Here is a 5,465-nt window from a genome sequence, read left to right as displayed (position 1 = left end):
TTAAGGCTTTTAGGTTAAAAATACCTTCTACAGATGGTAAGGAATAAAAGGCTTTACTTTTATGCTCTTTCATTTATTTTTAAGACATCTGACATTTTACAAATATAAACTTGTGATTGACTTCCTAAATAGTGTTACCTGGGCCCCTGCAATGGAACAAACGCATAACCTTTAGCTTCCATGTATCTTTACAAAATGACTAGATGAAACTACATCTGCCCAGGATGCCTCTCTTCTCCTGGTTTGTGACTGTTCTCAGGACAGAGACTACATCTGTTAAATCTGTAGCCCCAGGGCTGAGCACAGAGCCATGGCACCCAATAAATATTTGTTGAGCTTTTCCAGCAGTGAAGACTTCCTCACGAGAACATGCCTCTCGCAAAGGATCTCCCCCATCCCTTTCCAGAAGAGAAGAGGAAACATAAGAAGAAGCACCTGGTGCAGAGCCCCAATTCCTACTTTATGGATGTTGAATGCCCAGGATGATATAAAATCACTGCAGTCTTTAGCCGTGCACAAACGGTAGTTTTTTGTGTTGGCTGCGCCAGTGTCCTCTGCCAGCCTACAGGAGGAAAAGCAAGGCTTACAGAAAGATGTTCCTTCAGGAGAAAGCAGCACTAAAACCACCCTGAAATCAAGATGAGTGGAACACTATCCCAATAAACACATTTTGGATAAATAAATAAATATTTGTTGAGTGACTGACTTAACTGAATGAATAAATTAATGAATCACTGATTATCTTTCACTTGTCTCTTCATCCTGCCGTCCCTTTTCTCAGGGCAAACTGAAGAAAATATTTAGAATTCATTCATATGTTGGACTTTATTGTGAACTCCTCCTAAAGGAGATAACTGTAGTAACACGGAAGCACTAAGAGACAGATATTGGTTTTCTGGTTAAATTGATTTTGGCTAGTGATTCTTATTCAAAAAATTTAGAAAGCTCCCTAGACATTACAGGAAGTATCTAAACTAAATAGATATTTTGTAGGTGTCTTCTTTTAAAATAAAAGCAATCGAGTTTCTTAAAGATAAATGAGTGTTGGAATCTTAAAACAGTGAGCTTATTCACTATAATGGAAAGTGAAGTTTCAAATACATAGCAGCCATAAAGATCCTTACAAAAAAATGTTAGATCACATGGCTTATCTTCAATAACTTCCCATTGCTCTTAGGATAAGATCTAAAATCTGTAAATATGATTTACAGGCTAGTTCGTTGATTCATTCAAGAAATATTAACTGAGTGCCTTTTAGGTATTTTAGGCTTGGAAAATACAGCGGTGAGGGGGTGGGGCAAAGCCTCAATTCCCACGGAGCTTACACAGCGAGGGGTGGGGGCGGGCCAGTGGAAAGATTGACAGACAATAAACGTCAGACAATAAACGTATAGAGAAAATCAATAAACAAAATAAACAAATAGACAACAGAAATTCCGATGTGATGGATGCTATGAAGTTGATAAAATAGAGTATTTGGTAGAGCAAATAAGCTATTCTTCCAGTTCCCCAGGCTCCACTTTCTCACCCCAGAGAATTTGTACAGGCTATTCCCTCTCCCAGGGTTCTTCCCTCATCTTCCTTCTTTCTGGAACCATCATTCTTACTTCAGGTCTCAGCAAAAAATGGCAGCTTCTCTTGGTTAAATATTCCTTTTATATATTTCCCTTTGTAATGTTCATGTTTCCTATGTAATGTTCACTGCATTTATAAGTACTGTATTTATTAAATGTGTCTTCCCACAGGGCTGGGTCTTTTTGTCTCTGGGCTACTGATGTAGCTTCTGATCTGATATATTCCAAGCGATCAGCACCTGAGGGTACTTCAAAAAGTTCATGGAATTATTCCTATTGTCTTTTAATTCCCTTTTTCCACGAACTTTTTGAAGTACTCTTATATAGTAAATAATCAATACATTAAGTTAAAATGATCAGAAGAAAGATTGGGAAATTATTTTATTTTTTCCTGTTAAGGGCCACTTGACCAAGGGGTAAAAATAATTTGAAGGTCACACAAACATAAAACATGCGTGGGAGGGAAATGCAATTAGGCTGAACGGAAACTCAGTATTTAGTGGTTGCTTCTGGAGTGGCTCTGAATGCCATCATGGGATAAATTGTTTAGAGAAGCAAGTCATTTTCTAGATATTGGAAGTAAGCAGCTCCATGCTTATAAAAGAATATGGAAGAATACGTGAAAGAGAAACAAAGTGTATGATTTGAATCATGGAAGGAATACGTGGGTAGGAGAGATACTCTTTTTTTTTTTTTTCCTTTTCAAATTTAGACAGGTTTTTCTTTCAAAATGAAATGACTCTCCTCTCTCCAATACCAAGTAATACATGCACATTGTAAAATATTTAAGACAATACAGAAAGGGGTAAAGAAGAAAGTCAAAATAACTAATAATCCCATCACATTGCATTTGCCCGTGTACTCATCTCGACTTTTTTCTAGGCCTATTTATACATATCTCTTAACATAAAAATGGAATTGTACATGCTCTTTTGTAAATTGCTTTTAAAAAATTTTTTTATTAATGTATTTAAAATTTTTTTATTCATCACCTCAAACATTTATCATTTCTTTGTGTTGGGAACATTCAAAATTCTGTCTTCTAGCTAATTGAAAGTATGCAATAAATTTAAATTGTTTTTTTCATTAAAAATGTAACCTGAACATATTTTCAGTTCTAACTACTCATTTTTAATGGTTATGTAGTAGTACATTGTGTACATGAACTTTATTTATTTATTTACTTACTTATTTTTGGCAGCTGGCCTGTAGAGGGATGGAAGCCACATGTACTGTATTTAACTAATTATTGCTGGATAGTTATTTTTTCTGATTTTTCAACATTTCAATATTATAAACCACACTGTGAGTAGCATCTTTATACATTCATTACATACATCTTTGCAAACTTGTCTACTGCTTTCCTTAAAATAATTTTCTGTACATGGACTTGTTGGTCAAACAGTATGGATATATTGAGGCTTTTGATACATGTTACCAAATTGTCTAAAAAGGTTACATCGATTTGTACCACTAGCATATAAATGTGCCCATTTCATAGGATCTTCATCAACACTTAATATCATCCATTTTATAATCTTTGACATTCTGATATGCAAAAAAGAGAAATCAGTTTTTATTTTCAGTCTTGATTACTAGTGAGGTTGAACATATATTTCCGTATGCTTATGAGCCAGATGTTTTCTCCTTTTTTTGAATAGTTCACTCATGTCCTTTGCACACTTTAAAATTGGAGTATTTATCTTTTAAAAAATCAATATAATAGCTGTTTATAAACTAGCAATATTAGCCATGTTTATCATATATGTAGGATTTTTGCCAATTTGTCTTTTAATTTTATTATAACGTAATGATATAACCCCTTAGCTGTTATATGCCATGTTGAAATTATTTTTTTTTCAGTTTGTCATTTGTCTTTTACCTTTACTAACCTTGTACTTTGACATCCAGAACCCTTACTTTTATTTGTGAAGTTGTATTTATCAGTCCTTCCCTTTATGGATTTTGTGTCATGTTTATAAAGTCCTTTTGCATTCCCAACGCTATAGAAATATCCACCCATATTTTCTTCCACTTCTTTTATGATTTTACATTTTATGTTAAGCCACATATGTCTCAAGAATATGTCAAGGAGGGCCGGCCCGTGGCTCACTCGGGAGAGTGCGGTGCTGATAACACCAAGGCCACGGGTTCGGATCCCATATAGGGATGGCGGGTTCGCTCACTGGCTGAGCGTGGTGCTGACAACACCAAGTCAAGGGTTAAGATCCCCTTACCGGTCATCTTTAAAAAAAAAAAAAAAAAAAAAAAAAAGAATATGTCAAGGAGTGGCCAATGTTATTGCCATGACCTGAATATCAGGTTTAATGGCAGTTGTAGGCCATGAAGAATTCATTTTACTTGTTTTAGGTAGACATTCTAGTATATGATTATGTAAAATAAGAAAAACTGAGACGCAGCATCTAATTCATATATCACACTGTCAAAAATAGCAATATCAAGCCTGCTGGGAAGTTGAGCAGGTAAGCATGAGGGATATTGTTTTAACTGCTTGAAGTAAAATACTTTACTTATATTCCAGGCTGATATAACGTTCATCAAGCTGAGGGGGCAATTCTCTCGAAATATAATCGTATTTGAGGGTCTAGTATGCGGTGATCGCAGGGGATATAAAAAGGAACAAAACAGATTTTTACTGCTTTTTAAGGGTGGGGTAAACAAATAGCATACTTTCAGATTAAGTGCTTTACAGAAAATTAAGCGAGTAAGGGGATGGGAGAAATCGTTACTTTTGATAAGGAGGTCGGGTAAGGCTTTTGGGGGGAGGTGATAATTATGAGGCTTGGATGATGAAAACAAAGATATGAAAGGAAAATCTTCCAGCGTAGTAAAGTAGTTGAAGTGGGAACAAGTTAGCATTGCTGGAAAAATCCTAAGAATGCCAGCCAGCCTAGCTGGCGTGTTATTGGAAAACAGAAAAAATGGGAAAAGAAACCAGAAAAGCTCTAAAAACTTGCGTAAGGCTGTTTTTCTTTATCTGTGACACTGGGAGTTGGCTGCTGTGTGGCGCATTCCCTCGATTCCTTCAGGCATTACCACTTAAGAAAGGTTTTTCTTAGCCGTCCTTTTACAAATTCCAACGCTATCAGATTTTCCCACCCTTTTACAATCACCGCTCTTTTTCAAGTACTTCAGAGAGTTACTACCTTAAAGAGACCATCTCTTACCGCTGTTTCAAATATCGCAATTCCCGTTTGCCTTTACAGCATACTCACCCTTACCCCCTTGCCCGCTTTTTCTCCTTGCACTTATCAACAACGTCATAATGTTTATTATTTTTTTAAGTTTATTCCCCCCCCCAATAGATTATAAAGCGCCATGAGAACTGGGATTTTGGTCTATTTTAATTTCTTATTTAATTTGTTATGTCTTAATTTTGATCTATTTTAATTTCCTTAGCGTGTACAACGGTTCTTGACAGTTGGCGCTCAGTAAGTATATGTTGGATAAAACGTAGGATGCTGTGTGGACAGGTCAGAACTGACTGTATGAATAGATGCCAGGCTAGACCAATACCTCATTTCTCGCTCTCTGAAAAAGGCTTCAAGCAGTCACACGGTGACGTACTTCAGCTGGGAAACCGAAGGTTCCCACAATCCTCCGAATGCGAATTTCTCGCCACAATTCAAAATGGCGGAGGAGGGTGGGGCCTGTCACATGGTTGGCGTCATAGCAGCTCTCCTGTTCCAAACCGCCGCCCGCCTTGTCGCGTCGTCTGCCGTCCCCCTCCTCCTCCCACCGAGCCTTTTCGAGGACTCGAGTGGGATTGGTTAACAGGTTGGGAGCAGAGCTGCGGGGTCGGGTCGCGGCATCATCACTTCCTGTTGTGGGCAGTCGCTTCCGGTCGCTGCTTGGTAACAATGGGGAAGA

General features: G+C 37.3%; 1 pseudogene; it reads left to right on the top strand.

The window, feature by feature from the left end:
• Positions 1–369: 369 nt before the first annotated feature.
• On the top strand, positions 370–621 carry LOC134367176 (small ribosomal subunit protein eS27-like; annotated as a pseudogene).
• Positions 622–5,465: the final 4,844 nt, after the last annotated feature.

Source organism: Cynocephalus volans, chromosome X, assembly GCF_027409185.1.
Source record: "Cynocephalus volans isolate mCynVol1 chromosome X, mCynVol1.pri, whole genome shotgun sequence".
NCBI lineage: Eukaryota > Metazoa > Chordata > Mammalia > Dermoptera > Cynocephalidae > Cynocephalus > Cynocephalus volans.
Note: the sequence above shows the minus strand (reverse complement) of the source record. Positions and strands in the feature narration are given on the sequence as shown.